The 18,803-nt window shown below is 43.0% G+C and overlaps 2 pseudogenes; one reads left to right on the forward strand and one right to left on the reverse strand.

Annotated features, from left to right (window-relative positions):
* Positions 1-1,589: 1,589 nt before the first annotated feature.
* LOC136524097 (putative 3,4-dihydroxy-2-butanone kinase) lies at positions 1,590-18,600 on the forward strand (annotated as a pseudogene).
* On the reverse strand, positions 9,169-11,584 carry LOC136521116 (uncharacterized; annotated as a pseudogene).
* Positions 18,601-18,803: the final 203 nt, after the last annotated feature.

Genomic DNA, 18,803 nt, shown 5'->3' on the forward strand with positions numbered 1-18,803 from the left:
TAGAACCTAAGTGGGAACACTTCACCTAAGGTGGAGACTTTGAATTTTTTTACTTGAGCTCCTTACATCCTTCTGACAAACCCTGGCTTCGAGTGTGCTCGGCTCTAGCAACTAGACGAACAGCTTGGATGCATGCTTAGATAGCTAGGACGCATGCTTAGACAGCTCGGATGCTTGCTCAGATAGCTCGGATGCATGTTCAAACAGCTCGGATGACATGTTTAGCAGCTCGGATGCATGCTCAAAAGCTCAGACAAGCTCAAGATGGTGTTGCTCAATGGATGCAAGGCTCTTGGGGACTAGCTATGGGGGTATAACCCTCGATACCAGCAGGGTTGTACATGGGCCGAGCCACTAGGGGAGGTCTAGCCCACAAGACTACGCATGGGCCACACCACTAGTGGAGGCCTAGCCTACGAGACGACATCGTGCGAGGCACGACACAGTTTGGCGTGCCTTGCAAGACTGCATGAAGATCTTCGATGGTCTAGGAAACCTGCTCGAATATGCCAGATCCCGTAATATCTGTAACTTCCTATCTTGTAAAACCCATCAGGATAGAAACAACCGATCTGTAACCCTACCCCCGAGCTATATAAGGCGGGTAGGGACCCCCTCGTTTTCATTTGATCGTACGCAATACAATCCACAGAGACACAGGACGTAGGGTATTACGTCAAGCTGATGGCCCGAACCTGTCTAATCGTTGTCTCTCGCGTTCTATGTCACCATCCAGCTTCCTCATGCGCACCTCCACCGATTCATCTACTACCGTGGGTATACCCCTCGGTAGACTATCAGACATATTTGGTCGACACTTATTCATTGTTCTTAGATTTTTATTCCCTTCCTCACTCATTTGAGTACGAATGAAGCTTCCATCTGATTATTAACGAGCTCATGAACACATCCCCGCAGGCGCTCCTTCTCTAATTCAGGCGACAACATCGTCGCTTCCATCACCATCCCTGCTCCACTAGATCCTCATCAAGATGGAGGCGGAGGCCCCCAACAAGAGGAACGAAGTGGCCATCCTCACAATCCATGTCTTGGTCCTCATCCTTAGCCGCCTCACCGCCCACTCCTTGTGCAGCTACAAGTATGTATGTCACTCCTGGAATAACCTCATCTCGGGATCCGAGTACCGCAAGGAGCTGCCCCAGATTCTCACCGGATTCTTCTAACGCAGCTGGAAATGCAAATCCAACTTCACCAGCATCAAAGGTGAATACCACTCCTTGTCCTTCTTGCCCTTCCCCATTCAGGATGTCATGATCTCAAATTGCTCCCGAGGCCTCATCCTCTGCTGTTACTCTGGGTTTTGCTATGTTGTCTACAATCCGGTGACTAAGAAATGGTTGCTACTACTGGGTAGCAACCATTATTATGGTTCAGCCCGCTTGGGGTTTGATCCGACAGTCTCCTCACACTTCCATGTGTTTGAATACAGGATCATTGATGATGACTCCTTAGGTGTCAACATCTAATCATCTAAAAGTGGAGCATGGATCTTTAAAGAATATGAATGGGGTGAGGGTATTATAGTATCCACATATGGGAAAGGTGTGTTTGTTAATGGTTTTATGCACATGCTGGAGTTCACCCTGATAGTTGCTATTGATATGGAGCGAAAGCCATGGAGGCAAATTCATAGGCCAACTGGTGATGCAATCTCCATCCATGAAGCTCAGGATCAGTTGTGTTTATGTACTACTGATACTTTGAATAGGTATGAGCTTTCAATCTGGATCCTTAAAGACTATGGTACTAGTAAATGGACATTGAAGCATAAGGTGACCATGCTGGAGCTATTTGGAAAGAAGAGTATTGAAATTGGTACCAAGGTTTGTGATGCGGCCTACGGAGTGATTGCAGTTCATCCAGAATGGAATTTGATTTTCCATGTTGGGGAGGACAAAATACTGCTTGCATATGACATGAACCACAGTAAAGTTCATGTCCTCCCTGCCCGGGATATTGGCTATCCTAGATGTACCTAGAAACTATTATGTATGAGCGGCGGACCACACTATCTTCCTTATGTTCCCTTGTTCATGGAGTCATTAGCAGAGCAGTAAAGGTGCATATGCTATATTTTATTGTAATTACGTCATGCCTTTGTTCAGGTAGGTAGTTGTTTTGATTCTATATATAGACCAATTTGGGCTTCCTAACTAAAGGAAGGTGTGTTGAATATTATTAATTCTACTGCTTTGTGTAGGTGAAGTCTGAGTGCTTTTGAACAATTTTCCTACATTGGCTAGGAGGAAGAAGTGGGGTTCCATGGTGTATTGCCTACCAATTCGAAGGATGCACTAATTATATTCATTTTTCCCTAGCAAGCAGGAGTGCCACATAGGAGGAGCATAACTATGTCATTTTCATTATGTATGTCTATAGAGATCAGTACCTTTAGATTACAATCTATGTACCGCTTGTGTTAGGACATCAGTCGAGAAAGATATTATGGTAAGCGTCCATTGTTATTGTAAGAACATGGTTTATGGATGCAATGATTATATCTGTATGCTTTGCGTTCAGTAAGCTATTAAGAACCATTTATTGTATTGTTATCACCACCACCGTTGGCGGTGCAAACGTCCAACAACATCGCTATACGTATTATGTGGCAGGGATAAAAGTATATCACCGCCGAATCGTTTAGTAACCCAACACCGACTAAACGATCATCAAAGGCGGATCATGGATCAAGGCGACGGTGACCATAACCTTTGTATTGATGGTTCATACGCTGAAGCGATGGTGATGTTTATCTCTACAGATGTCTCGGCCATCAAAGCGACAGCGAAGCTGCACCGTAGACAGTTGGGTCGAAGTACAAGGCAACAGTGCTGGTGACCACTACACAAGCGGTTGATGTGCCCACATGACGGTGATGATAGCCTCCACACAGGCGGATCATTTGCCAATGCGGTGGTGTTAGTGTATACCCACAGACGGGTCGTGCTTCAATGCGATGGAAGTAAGGACCTTATCACGGATGGATCATAAGCCAATATGGCGGTGTAGTGTACATCGTAGTCGGTCTCAGATTCCGACAGTGAGGGCTATGACCATCACTGCCGACAGCTTACTACCGAGGCTGAAATGCAGCTGCGATGGGGGTTATCATGTGGTTGTGAAAGGTCTGAGTGTAGTAGTGTAGCACTACACCACAAACACCATATCACCGTCAGACATCTGACGCTAAAACTTTTTTTTATCGATGGATGATCTGATGCTAAAGATAACTCACAGACAATCTGACGCTAATTCTCCATTTAGAGATTAACTGTCTGTCGCTATAGGTAATCATCTTTAACGTCGAACTATCTGTCGCTGAAAATAGGTATAGCATCAATCCGCCTGTCGCTAAAAAAGGGCCCCCACCTTGCTCACGCGCCCAGCGCCCACTTGCATTTGGCATTGGCACCCGGTTTTCAACTTTGGTGCCTGTCTTTAGGAATAGAAAAGGTAGTGAAAAAAATAAAAAAACACAAAACCACCTAGACCTAAATCCTCCATATGCGGCTGGCACCCCACCCCATCACAGCAGTACGCGCCGCCCACGCTCGCACGAGATAGATCCGCTGCTCCCACCCCATCCCATCGCTCCCAGCTCAGGTCCGGCGCCCGTCGCCTATGAAAGGTCCATGTTGGTTTTGGTAATTGAGTGACAACCTAGGTGGACTAATTGTGTTTATGTGAGATACACAGGTGATTAGTCCACAGGTACATGTGTATGAGCAACATATGCCATGAAGGTGAAAATGGCTTGGAGATGTTGCAAAGCTCACACATGTGATGATGAAGGAGCTTATTGCACATGAGACATGACATTAAGTCATGTGATCAAGGTGGAGAAGATCAAGACAAGACTTGGCTTGATGGACCGGTTGCAAGCGTGAAGGGCAAGTCGAAGGCTTTGGAGTGATGGACCGCGTGACGGTGAAGCTTGAGCAAGACTTGGCGCCGATGGACGATGGCAACGGTGAAGAGCAAGTAAAGTCAAGATCGATGAACCAATATGATCATGTGATGATATGAAGTGGATCATATCATTGTTGATCGTGTTGGTGCATGTGTTGCATCAACATTGAAGGAGATGAAATGGAATGCGCAAGGCAAAGGTATAACCTAGGGCATTTCATTTCACCGGTCATAGGTGTGTAGAGAAGTTTATGATCGGGTTTAGGATAGATGGCCGTACTATCAAGAGGGGCAAACTTGTTTGCATATCGGTCATCTAGTGCCACTCGAGTGATCTAACTTTGCATTGTCGCTAGGATCGAGTGGCGTGGCAAGTTGAGTGGCTAACATCCTTTGGGAAATGATTGTGAAAATGCTAACACACATACACATGATGGTGTACACTTGGTGGTGTTGGCACATTTACAAAGGAGGTGGTGTTTACAAAGGATTCGGCGCTTTCGGGAAAATAGAATGCCTATTTTCTATTGTGCCGGATGCAAATTCTTATGGTTAGCACACTTGAGCAAGGGTGAAGAGAATGGAGGAGATGCCAGCATCGGTCAAGTGACCGGACGCTGGATCCAAATGCACCGGACGCTGCCTGCCTGCGTCCGGTCGCGCTGACATGGAGTGATGCTGGCGTCGGTCAACTGACCGGACGCTGGGTCTGAAAGCACCGGACGCTGGCTGGCTGCGTCCGGTCAGGCTGACGTACGATGACGCAGAAGCTGGAGTGTGACCGGACGCTGGCTGCGTCCGATCAAGTGTGACCGGACGCGTCCGGTCGAGGTTGGTACCTTACTGGAAACGACCGGACGCTGAGGGTCCAGCGTCCGGTCAGTTGAAGCTGCTGCGTTCGGTCAGGTCAAGTGACCGTTGGTACCAGGACACGTGGCCGTCTGTGGGCGACCGGACGCTGAGGTCCAGCGTCCGGTCAACACGACCGGAGCGTCTGGTCGGCCCGACCGTTGCCCAGTGAAGGGGTAACGGCTAGTTTAGCCCTTGGGGCTATAAATAGAAGTGGCCTTCAGCCATGGCTGGTGCTGAGCACCTCAAGGGACTTTGTGTCCGTGCTTGTGAGTGCTTGGGAGCCCTCCATCACACATATACTTGATAGTGATCATTCGATTGTGTGAGTGAGCGATTCTAGTGCGATTGCATCATGAGGTTGCATCGAGTGGCACTAGGTGATCGAGTTGCAAGCCGGTGGTGCTTGTTACTCTTGGAGGTTGCCACCTCCTAGATGGCTTGGTGGTGGTCTCCGTCGAAGCGCGCAAGAAGCTTGTGCGGAGCTCCGGAGAAGTGCTTGTGAGGGGCATTGTGCTCGCCCCGCGGGAGCCGCGAAGAGTAACTCTAGTAAAGCGTGTCATTGAGCTACCCTCACTCAAGGGGTAGGTTCTTGCGGCGCCCGACGTGCGGGCTTAGCGGGTGATGCTAATTAGCCGCCGAACCACCAAGTGAGCGGTCGACACAACGGGGACTAGCGTGTTGGCAAACACGTGAACCTCGGGAGAAAAATCATCATGTCAACCTTGTTCTTCCCGTTGGTTTGCATCCCCATTACACAAGCTTGCAATTACTTTTATACATATTAAGCTTGTGTAGTTGCTCTTGTAATTAGATAGCTTGTGTAGCTTGCTAATTATCTTCTTGCTTGTGTAGCATAGAAGTAGCTCCCTTGCGTGGCTAATTTGGTTTTAGTAACCTTGTTAGTCACATTGCTTAGTTTGTGTAGCTAAGTATTTGCGCTCTCTAATTAGGCATTGGTTGCCTTGTTATTGAGTATTGCTAGTGAGCTTAGTTAGCTTTGTGCTCTTGCTTACTAGCATGTGTAGGAGCTCCCTTGTTGCTTAAAGCACTAGTGGCATAGGTTTGTGTAACCTTGCTCCTAGATTTGTTTAGGAGAGCTCTAGCTAGCTCGGCACCTTCGTTGCATAATTAGTGTCTTTGTAAGGTGCTAGTGAACATATATAGAGGGGTGTAGTCTTGGCTAGACCGATAGTTTTAATTCCGCACTTGTTTCGGTTAGCCAACGTGATTAAGTTTCAAAAAGGACTATTCACCCCCCCTCTAGTCGCCATCTTGACCCTTTCAGCCTACCGCCACTCAGCCCACCCGGCCGCCGCCGCTCCTTCGGTATCCCGGCGCGCTAGCCACCGCTGCCCAAGTCCGCCATCCCCCCGCCCGTAGCGCCGCCTACCCCAGATCTGCCATCGTCCAGCCCCTCCAGCGCATGGCACCCCGAGCGCGTCCTGTCCTGGCAAGTGGCCCCTCCCGACTCATCGCGCCACTGGCAACCGCTTGCCCCAGATCTGGTGCCGGCATCGCCTCTCCTGCGCACGGTGTCTCGGACGTGGCCAGTGCCGGCAAGCGGGCCCACTTTTGAAGCCAGCAATGGCGGATCTAAAGGAGCCTGCCACCACGCCCCTTCCATGTTCGCCATTACCCATTCACCGGCCGTCCACCTCCTCTAGGCCGATCGGACTGGAAGAAGGGGAGGAGAACCGCGAGGGAAGACCACCTGCGTGGGCGGGACGGCGGCGCACGGGCACTAGCGAGCCCCCACAGGTGGCCATTGTCGTGGCTGCCACCCCCCGACACGGCTTCCTCCCACCGGTCCACGTGCGCTCCTGGGCTCGACGAAACATCAAAACCCTAGGTGCCTGTGTTCGATGCCTCCGTCTACGCGTGCGTGGCCTCTTCCTCGGCGGATCAGCTTGGCGGCCAGATCTGGAGGTACCTCACCCTCTTCTTCTCTGTCTCATGGCTCGTCACCCAGATCCGTCCTCTGTCTCATGGCTCCTCACCCAGATCGTCCCTCCCTCCATCTTCCCCTTTGCGCAGTGCAGGACAGCTAAGGCTGAGGCACCGACCAACCAGGGATGCAACAGTAAATGAGAAAGCTACAACGGCAAGCACCAAGTACCTCAAATTTTAAATGCAGGAAGTAAGTACTGATGAATAACTATGGTATTATTCTGATTTTTAGAATACAACCATGGTCTAAATGGTTTTTCCTATACTCTCATCATTCTTCTGGAAATATATTTTCCATATTTAATTAGCTATGTATGTTTATACCTCTTATAGCTTAGCAAAATAGTATAGTGGTGGTGCATGCTATATTTATCCCAAATATTTCCAATATGTACCATCCCGACCTCCGTAAATATATTAGGTTCTTTGTCTTTTGGATTGGGACAGACAGAGTACTTGAGAGCCTTGTCATATGTGGTTCTAAGCCTACCACCATGTATGAACTTTTATTTAGCCTTGCCAACTGTTGTGGGCTCTCACTAATGATTATTTTTTTCATATATATAGCTGTTGTCATATGTATGAACTTCTATTTAGCTTTGTCAGCTGATGTGAGCACTGGCCTTAACTATTTGTTGTCCCATTTCTTCTACTAACCATGACAAAAAGAGATTCATCCATATAGAGAAGGGATATTGCTGCATTAATTTATTTTTTCTACTAGTACCACTTTCAGTAGAGAAGTTTTTAAGTGATTTGTAAGGAGCTACACATATCACTATGCAACCAATGTCTCCATTTGAGAAAAGAAAGATATGCCGATTGAATGACCCACCTCTATCATCTTATGCCATCAATCTCTTTTCGTATACTACTATGAAAAAAGAGATATCCTTTTACATTTAGTACCACGTTGTACTCTGCTTTGGAGACATTACTGCTGGACGAGGAACGGATGACAGTGTATTGCATGGACCTCTTGCATACCATGGCATCATCATACAGAAATCCATGTATATAATCTCTCATACACTTGTTGTGTTTCCCTGTTTGAACTAATAGTATATATAAGCATATGGCCATACTGTTTCTTTTCCATCTTTAAGAAATGTCAAATAGGAACTTCTGCATGAAAAAAATATCTTCATTGGTAACTTGCATGGCTGATGGTTGCTGGGATATTTCCATTTTTTCATATCAAGTTCAATTACTTATTCTAGCACCGTTTTGTTCATAGGTGGTGGAAGTGGCCATGAACCTGCCCATGCTGGATTTGTTGGACCAGGGATGTTGACCGCTGCTGTTTCTGGAGATGTTTTCGCTTCTCCACCTGTTGATTCTATTTTAGCTATATGTTTCTTTTTTAGTAAAACAATGTCTAGCTTCTTAAGTAGCATAAATCATCTTAACTGACATTTAACTGCATCTTCTCACTGTAGGCTATTCGAGCTGTAACTGGTCCCCTAGGGTGCCTTCTAATAGTAAAGGTACTCTCACTGTGATATCAGCTTTAAAATGTCAAATCATGAGATAAGAGGGATCTTTTAGTACACTTGAGGATTGTGCAATATGAGTATCTGATGCTTTGGGACCATGCATTGTTTATTTATTACCACATCAATAACTACCATTTCCTCCACCTATCGTCCTGTGTTCATGCATGAATGGATAGAGAGGAGGGATAACATTTGCTTTTCTAAAATTTGCTTGGGACATACACTATAACACAACATACTTTTGCCGACACTTTCTATTGTAGGCAAAGGGCACCTTTGTCGACAGATAACCTCCCGCGAAAAGTTTTGCCGACAGTTTAGAAACAGTCGCGCTAGAAGCCGCGGGCGAAACTTTTGCCGACGGTTAACAGAATCCCCGACACTTTATGTGTAGGCAAACGGTCTACCTACGCCGACAGTTGAAACCTTTGCCGACAGTTAACCCTTTGCCGACAGTTAAGACCTACGCCGACAATTAAGACCTACGCCGACAGTTTGTATGTTGGCCAAACCATTTCCAAGGTATTTTACAAACCATACCCTGCCCAAAAAAATTGTCGGCAAAACTGCATAAATATAATTACAATTAAAATAATTTGATAAATCCACTTTTGCTCATATAGAAGGCATCACATTGAACAAATTCACTTGATTTTTGTATAAATAATATATTAGATCTTCCATACATACACCAATATATATATATATATATATATATATATATATATCAGGTCAAGTGATGATCATAGTACATAGAGCCATATAGGTCCAAGATATAGATTAGTCAGTTACAGACATATATAGACATACTACAAGTCTTGTATTAGTTGGTTATGACTAAAGCAAGAGTTCATAACCATTTTGGATTAAGCATTTTGAATTCTAGAGTATAACTTCTGCTACGTTTGGTGGTACAATGAAAGGAAGCATTTGGAAGTGAGAACTATCGTTTTGAATCTACTTCATCTTCACCATCATTCAGATGCGCCTTGAGGCTCTGAATCTGAGGTTGGCCATTAACATTCTCCTAGATTGAATCAGTGCTTGGCAACTCGTATCCTTCCGGTCTCAGTGACAGCGCAAACTCTGGTAGATCAGGAACCAATTGAAGTGTGCTGCACCAGGAAAGTAGTGAAATTACCACTAGAGCAAAACAATAAATATGAATGATATAGGTTGTTCATCTATGTTCTTGAGCCTAATTCAAGCAGACTACCATTTCAATTTTCAACATGCTCTGAATATTGTTTTTGGGCAAAAGCAATTAGAATCAACAAACAACAACCTTCCAACTGTAAAATTTGCCATTTCAGATGTAGATGTAGCTATGTTGGAGTAGTAATGTAGTATCAGACCTTGTGACAGGATTAGCCAAGCAGAAACTCAAGCAAGCCCTTTTGCTGTCTGAAAGTAGGTCATCAACTGTAGAGAGGCAGCAGACTGCGCTAATATGGTTGGTCGGTTCACTGCCCTTGTCGAGTACGAGCCCATGGTAGTAATATGCTACAGCCTAATGGGCAAGATAATAAATTAACATCAGAAATTCAGTCTTGTGTATCTGAAGGGATTATATATGTTGTGTCTTCAGACAACCTTAGCCTCCATGCATTTCCACTTCAAGAACAACAGAAGCTTCTTTCCATACGAGTCACTTGTATCGCATCCCGACAGACAATAGTGAGCCTAAGCATAAATAAGTAGCAATATTGTTAGACGCTGAAATAACTGAAGAAAATGTCAATTGTAGGACTGTGTTAAGCAATACTGACCTGAGAAAAATAACTAACTTGCTCACAGGCTAGCCTCCTCTTTACTGACAATGTTGCCTTTTCACATTCAGAAGCCAACACTGTTTTGTGCAGTTGGACAGTACAAGCTAATTACAAATTCAGCACCATAATATAAAAAAAATATAAGTATAACAGGTGAACTTACCTAAGCCAATGCCTGAATTGAGATGGCCTCAAGCATACCCTCCTGCAAGTAACTAGGAAAACTCTTTCTGCAGTTGAAAGCACAAGGTATAGTAAGCACTTACTTAAAGGAACATTCAGAGGTGATAACTTCAAACTTCTCCTGGCTAGTATGCATTGAAGGGTGAGTGCATACTTGACTTGTGCAGGTATTTGAACAAGTAGCTTGAGATGTTAAAAAATCATCTCACCACACTTGTGCATACTTGGCTAATACTTGACTTGTGCATCAAGTGTGGTGAAATTGACTTGTGGTGACATATGCATTCCGAAACCAGTATAAAAGAGATGATGCCTGCTTTAAAAGAGATGAAGCAAACGAGTACAAAAAATCATGTAATCTAAAAAGAGGATGAAATGTTCACTGTCCAAGATTGGTGTTTTTCTTAGAACAACCTTTTTTTTTGTTCGTCTGGACTGGTGGCATTGTCAGTCTAAAAAGGTCAACCAAATGGCAATGTTAGAAAACCATTCTTGAACATATGAAGTGAAATAGTATTTTACACCCAATGTACAGGTAGTTCATTGTGAACTTTGGTGACTGAATGAGAAGTTGGGAGACTGAACAGGATATAAGGTGGTCTTATCAATTCTTTGATTTATTAGGCTGTTGTAAACTCATAATTCAAACTTGTTTGGTATCGCTAAGCTAAAGAGTCCAGCTATTGAGAATATACAAGCATTCTTTCAAAACAATGCCAGCAGTCAGTTACCAGTACAAGTAAAGTTCAATGTCAAATACATCCTTCAATACAATAAGTTCCGCAGAAAGCACGCATATATTCCCCATCTTATCACTGACTAAACTTGATAAGAAAATGGGACAAACTTGGCAATATGTACAAACAAATCGCATAGAGAAAAGATACTAGTGTCATCTGCCCATTTAATTTCTGAAAAATTGGATGTAACAGGTGTAGATGCTTATTATGATGAATTGGTATGTGTTTCTTACGATGTTGCCTTATAACAAGCTAATATTGTTCACTTCTTTGCCAATTGCAAGGGCAAAAGACAGCAGAAAACATCCCATGTCAATCGGGTTCAGCAAAAACAAGTCCACATGACCACATGTATGTCATTGATGATGTGTGCCTTTAACTTCAGAGGAATGAAGTAGAGGACTGCAATCAATGTATGTGCAAGAAATTTTAACAAGAAAATAATGGTTTTTTTTCTATGGATTGCACAAATCTGGATAGGTAACAAATTATATTCTTTATTCAAATAGCGAATAAGCTCATGAAAAGGAGTTTTTCAACTGTCTTGGCACATATATATAGAACAAAAACAACAGTTACTAAAATGAGGACGCAATAAACAAAACATACCATATATAGAATGATGACTATGTGAGCAGGAAATTACTGATGCAGATTCCACCATTGCCTGATACAGGGAGGCTATGCAGCACAGTTCATAACTAATTCTTTAAAGTTTACTACTAAATTAAATTGTCTCAACAGATATACAAAATAACTAACCACTAAGTATCAAGGTACACTTTCATACATAATGATACATGGGACCAATTTGGCAAATGCAGTGGAAGGGGCTAGCAACAAGCCATGACATTAAGGACTCTAGCAAACATATACTGCAGGATAGTGAAATTATTATAGAACAACAGCCAAAGCCAAAGAAGCAAATAAATCAATTGTGATATCAGTGTACTGAAAAAATGAATTGCCAACAACCAAAATATTTGTGAAGATAGTACTGAAACTTCATGATCAGATACAATGTCTTAGGAGAACAAACAAAACAAGAGAACTAGAGAACCTAATTACTGGTTGGGCTTGATAAGCACTCCTAAGTCCTATCAGTGTTGGAAATGACTAGTATTTGTGAAGGTTGTTTTGTTTTTCCTGAGACTGTTGACCAGAAGTTTTATATGCATCTAACTACTGATTTCGGCTTGATATGCACTCCTATCACTATTGGAAACAGAAGGCAGTATCAAAAACTAACATGTGGTAACTCCTCCTCGGTGTAACAAGAAATTTACTAAGTGTAACACGAAAGTAAAGGGTATAGCAGCTAGAATTATCAGGGTGCAGGTAATCCTTTTGGAGCCTATGTTCTACATACATTTCACAGAATCATTTAGCATCGGAGAAATAGAGACATTCCTTTTATCTTTGAAAAAAAGGGCAGATATCCATTTTACAAAATTAATTGAAACCTGTAGAGCTAAGAAGCGCAAGTTACTGAACCACTAGAGCCTAAGGGAATGAGAGAATGTCGAGCATGGAGCATGGTCCACCTAACTCTTTAAGTTTCCAACACACGTGTACAACATTATTATTCAATTACTGTGCAATCAGCTTACCAGAATCGACCCTATCAGCGATGTGCTTTCCCTGAGCTGGAATGAAGCCAGATGTATGGAGTGATTTTATACGCCCTTCAAAGATGAGAAATACAATGCTGTTAGACACACTAGAAAATTAGCGGAACTACCCCCCCACCCCCTCCCTCCTCCTCCTTGTTGTTCCGCACAAAAACAAAAGCACAAAAGAAGAAGGCTGCGATACCCTTGTCATCTGAATCCCGCGCAGCAATTAATCATTCTGACTCTGAACCAATGTTGAGAACAAGATGATCCGACGACCCTTTCCGCATTGTTCTAGCATGTGCAGCTGTAGAGACAGATGAAACTGATGCCTTGCCCACTGGTCCCTGCAGAGTAGTTGAAACCACCAAATTATAAACATGCTTAATTACATCTGTGCAGAGCTGAGCTAGGATGCAAAGAATAGCTCCTGAGCAACACATTGACAAACTACTAACAACAGAAACACCATAACAAAGACAATGTTAATCATATATGACCAGTGAATATCACAAGGAAAGAACAATACATTACTGCAAAACATTATGAATGCCAGTAGCAAATAAATCAATTGTTGGCAAATAAATCAATACATTACTGCAAAACTGGAGCAGTACTTAGCTAAGAATGTAGAGCAAATAAATCAATTGTTGGCAAGCTACAGCGTCGTAGGAGGAATGTTTAAGGGTCACTTGGCGCAGCATGTAAGCTGAGGTCAACTTCAATATAATGGAAGTGGAAGGGTGGAAAACAGTCTCACCATTTATCCTTTTCCTTTTGCTGCGCCCTCTCATCCCCACTTCTACTCTGAGAGAGTAGCTGTGCTAGCCAACGCCGCCCAATCACCTGCACAAAGGGGAAAAGGTGGAGGGAGAGAGGATCTAGGGGAGGAGTTAGGAGACCGAGGAGGAGAGGAAGAGGGTGACGTACCGCCAGATTCAGCGGGCGAGGTAAGGCGCCACCGCCGCCGACGATGATGAGGCCATGCACAGGCTTGGTCGGCCGGCCTACGTTGGTCGTGGCTCGCGATGCATCCGGCGTCATTGAGATGAGGTAGCTAGGGTTTCATCGACCACAGTAGCACAGGCGGATCGGTCGAAGGAGGCAGCGCCGGGTGGCACCCGCGCCGGCAGCCATCGATGGGCCCCAGGCGTGTCGTCGAGGAGGGGGCGCTGTCGGCTGTGGTTGGGGCGGCCACCCTCCACACCGGCGCAACACCTGGTGGGGGGCTCCATCGGCCTGCGCGGCCACGAGGCGTGATGAGGGCGTGGAGAAGGAGGAGGAGGAGGGCAGCCGCCACCGCGTCGAGGGCCGGCGCTGCCGAGGTGAGGTGGCGCCGCCGTGGCCGTGTCGGGAGAGCAGGGGAGGGAGAGAGAGCACTACGGGAAAGGAAGAGACGGAAAGAGGGAGAGAGAGGAGGGTAGGAGTATTTTTACCCAGCGCGGGTACTCCTTGGCCGACACTTGCACAGTTGCCCTGTATAGGCTACGCCGACACTTTCTAAGTCTTCTAATTTTTGCCGACACTTTTTCTGCCAGCAGAGAAACGCCGACAAATAATTTGTAGTCTTACAGTCTTATTGCCGACAGATGATTAGACATTAAAACGATATACAATTGCCAACACATAATATGTTGTCCAAACCTGCCTTTTGCCAACACATAAGTGTAGGCAAATGTGTGTCATGGTGTAGTGATATCAATTTTTAGTTCAATAAGAAGTCTGTGGTACATCTGTATTTGCTTTGAAAGGGGCCAAACTATGGGCTGTTTTGGATAAATGTGTATGCTTGATGTAGGGATACAGGTACTTTTCTCCATTATACTTTTCTCCATTATTTTTAAACTGCAGTGCTCCATTTTGTTCAATTTTATAAGTGTAAACTGTGAAGCATTGCAGTGCTCTCATCTTACTAAGCTTCATTTCTTCTTACCTTCAATTGCCAAACATTTGCAGAACTACACTGGTGATAGACTGAATTTTGGATTAGCTGCTGAGCAGGCAAAATCTGAAGGCTATAAGATGGAGGTTGAAAAACACACATATTACTATGTTGTGTGGCAGATCATATTAATTTTAATGACTATGTATCATTTATCCTTCAATTGTAGATGGTCATTGTTGGAAATGATTGTGCCCTTCCCCCACCTAGAGGGATAGCTGGTAGAAGAGGTTTAGCTGGAACAATTCTTGTGCATAAGGTATTTTGTTGTTGCCATTGTATTTTCTATCCTAGATTTTCCTCTTAGGCTCATCCCCAGTTACTGGCATGTTACATTCTTTCACTCAGCCAAGTTGACCTGCAAAAATCTCTTTAACACTCATCTGATCTGCTTTTTCATGCAAGCAGCCTTTTCCCTCTAATTTAAGTATTTAACTATTCACTATGCTCATCTAAAATAATGGGAGTGCCTTTTTAAGTAAGCTGATGTGCTATCTGCATGAACACTAAACACTTTTTCTCAAACACGCAGGAGAGCTGCGTATCATTATATTAAGATGAACACTAAACACTAACCAATAGTGATCTTAACTGGAGTCAAAGATATACTGCTTGTTCATGAAACACACGTTTCTAATCTAAGCCAGCACCCTGCACCCTGTACATCAAATATAGTGACTAAACCTTGTACAGTTAGGTGCTAGACTTGGAATGGGGAAACAGTAAGTAATAATTAGTTTTTCAATAATCTTGACTTTTGGCATATAAGATCCTTTCTGTTAGAAGAAATTCTGGCATTGTATTGCATGGATTTCAAACTTGAAGCAGCCAATGATTTCTTGTAAAATTTCTTCTCGCACTCTAATGTCTAATTTTAAGTTTGTTTAATCCATAGGTTGCTGGGGCTGCAGTAGATGCTGGTTTATCTCTTGTAGCGGTTGCTGCAGAAGCAAAGCATGCATCTGAGGTTGTTGGTACGATGGGAGTTGCACTTTCTTTTTATGAGTTACTGTGAAAGTTGTTTCCAGTAAACTTATCCCGGATATACAACACTAGACTTGCAGTAAAAAAATATCATACATGGGAAAGCAACAACAATTTAAAAATTATGAGTATGTTTCAGTTGGAGACTTCTACCTCCCCTCGTCATACATCGAAGGGATCTGGTTAGAAGGTTGCATATTAATGTCACTTGTACCTAGGTCATCATCTTTTATGGATAATTTCTTTGTTTGCTGATGGTGGCCGGGGTAGGGGGCATCCATTTTGAATTCCTGAAAGATTACTTATTACCATCTCTATAGCACTTCATTACGTGGTTCGGATCGACCAGAGACTTGGAATAGCTGGAAGGGCTCACAGGATTGAGTCAGACATAGCATTAGAAATATTTTTTTCTTTTTTCAAATTTAACTTTGGCCTGCCTACTACATTAATTACTTCTGCTTATTAGTTGTTACAAAATGTATTTAACGCTATATATGAGAGGATTGAGAGCTTATGGCAGCGTGGTTATAATATTGTCTATCCATATAAATCATACTTAGATTAAAATTCACTTTTTCTGATGATCTCTTTGAAAGTGTACATTACTTATTTACTTTTTAACTGTAGCTATTTCCTTTCTCCCCACTTTGTTCTGAATTGAGTACAGTTTGTAACTTTGTTCTTTAACCCCATCTCTAATGTGCAGATTAGGAGCCACTCCTATCATGGAACTTATGATCGCAGCGAGAAAAGCAGTTCCTGAGTCGCAATTGGTGTATGGCATTGCTGTTGACAGAGTGTACACTGGCACACTTATGACATCTCTTGATATGGCAGGTCAGTTTTTTGCATGATTCCTCGAAATGATGATGTGGATGAGCTTTGTCATCTCTACATTCAGTTAACATGATTTTACCAAACCTCGTAAGTCATTCACTGGTCAAGATAACTGCTTTGCTCCAACGGTCATGCTCACAAACAAAAATGTTTTATATATTGTTCATAATCATCTGATATACGGGCAGTTGACTTAAGTGGAATTGTTTATCTAATCACAATGCATATGCCAGCATTTTACGTTGACTCAGCTTCCTAAGTAACCAGGAAGGCAATATTGTTTCAGACTCTTTCCCTTTGCAGGATTATCTATTACCATTATGAAGTCCGATGATAGCATTTTAAAGAGACTTGATGCTCCCACTAAAGCTCCAGCTTGGCCTGTTGGTTCTGAAGGTGAGTTAATTTGGCCTGCTCCCACTGAAGCTATGTATCTAGAAAAGCCAGAATAACTTATTACTTGGAATGGAGGGAGTGCCTTTAGCTAGTGTTCTCTAACATTGCTCTAAAGCGCTCTAAAAGGTGCTAGGTGTTCAGTGGGCTCCATGTCTAGTGGCTAATCAGTGCTATGAGGGTGGTTGATTGGTGCGAGTGGCTAATTGGATGATTAGGTGCTAGGAGGAAGGATTTAACTCACACCTAGGTGAAGGCTAGGTGGGTGGGTGGGATGGTCACATTTTAGAACAATGCTGTAGTCATTTTATTTCTGGTGTATAAATTGGACCTATACTGTTATCTTCCTTTCATTATTTTTCTCCTTCTACCATCATCTCACTTGCCACACATTTCCTTTTCTTAGTACATACTAAAGACTCGCTTACGATCTGTGTTGTGCGAACATTGATTCAAGGCTGTAACAAGTGTAGGTTGTTCAGATAAATGGGAATTTATTGAGACACATAGACTGCTATCAAAACTTCCGAATCATGTTTTCAGCACGGGGAAAAATATTTTAAGCTCTATTAGAACCTTTCAATTATGAATCAATTTTCTAAACTTAGTGTTGATCACTTGACTGTAGGAAACCGTCCACCAGCAAAGTTTCCTGTTCCTCTACCACCATCACCTTCAATTAAGGATGACGAGGTAAAACAAATTCCCTATTAGGATTTTTGCGATCTGTTTTCTGAGGTCGTCCGTTCACCTGTGATCTAATGTGGAAGCGTGCAAGAAGTGCAAGTAGCTGTTTGCTGGTTCTGTAGGGGTTATGGGTGTAATTTTTTTTATTTCAAGCTGTTATGTGGTATTGCTTCATCTCAGTTTCTCAATGCCAGATCCAGAGAATGGGAAAACCGTGGGCTCTGTTATCATTGTCCCTTTTCACAGAACTTTCAAGACTGTTCTGTATTTTTTTTTGTCTTTTATCACACTGGCATATGCATTTGCAGTCCCTCAGTTATCATGATTTGTTATTCTTCTGCAGATTTTTGCTCCATCTCAGGAGCTAAGCAAGCAAGGGTGTATCCTGGAGGCTGCTATTGAAGTAAGTGCTACTGCAATTATCAATCTCAAGGATAGCCTAAATGAATGGGACAGTAAAGTGGACGATGGTGACTGTGGAACCACAGTGAGTTAAAATTGTGTTTACCAATTCAATTCAATGCTTATTTGACTACTGCTATTTTAGGATTGAGAAATTCACTGCTGTTCTTTTCAGATGTGTAGAGGTGCAACAGCTATTCTTGAAGATATGAAAAAGCGGTAAGTTCAAAGCACTACAAATCATTGGCAAGAAGTTTTTTATTCTTGAAATGTAGATTAGAAATATGATAATTGTGCTGCTGACATGTGATAAAAAGACGATATATGAACTCCCACCTGGTTTTACTAGCTTTAGTATATAACGCTGGTTCCTATCCAGTGGAAATCATATACATGATGCTGATGATTCTCATTAGTTGTATCACTGTATCACACTTCATTTCCAGCCAGTGTCTTTTTCTATATCATTTTTCTGATATTATAATCGGGTTAGCTAATTTTATGATATAATTCATTTTTTCATGTAAAATATGACCAAAATTTAGTGCATTTTTTTCTCTATTCCAGTTACCCTATGGATGATGCAGCTGGAACAATAAATGAAATTGGGGCAACAAAGGGTGATGGGTGGAACAAGTGGAATCTTGTATGATAATTTGTGCTTTCCGAAGGATGTTCTTATTGTCTCTAGAGGAAATAGATGAGATGGTGAGCTTATCTATGTGAGCTGTTGTAAAGTTTTGGTCAAATTTGTGAAGATGCATGTATGTTTGTTGAAGTTGAATCTTAGTTGTGTAGTGACATTTGTATTGTTGTGAACAATTGTTGATGGATTAATTTTTATTTTTTTAACCATTTAAAATTGTCTCGCTGGACTGTCTGTCGCTAAAACCATATGTACCATCGCATAGTCCGTCGCTAAAAAGTAGCAATGAACTATCTGTCGCTAAAAAGTAGCAATAGACTATCTGTCGCTATAAATATTTAGAGCAGCAGACTGTCTGTCGCTAAAAGTACTGTCT

This window comes from Miscanthus floridulus, chromosome 18 (genome assembly GCF_019320115.1).
Source record: "Miscanthus floridulus cultivar M001 chromosome 18, ASM1932011v1, whole genome shotgun sequence".
Taxonomy (NCBI): Eukaryota; Viridiplantae; Streptophyta; class Magnoliopsida; order Poales; family Poaceae; genus Miscanthus; species Miscanthus floridulus.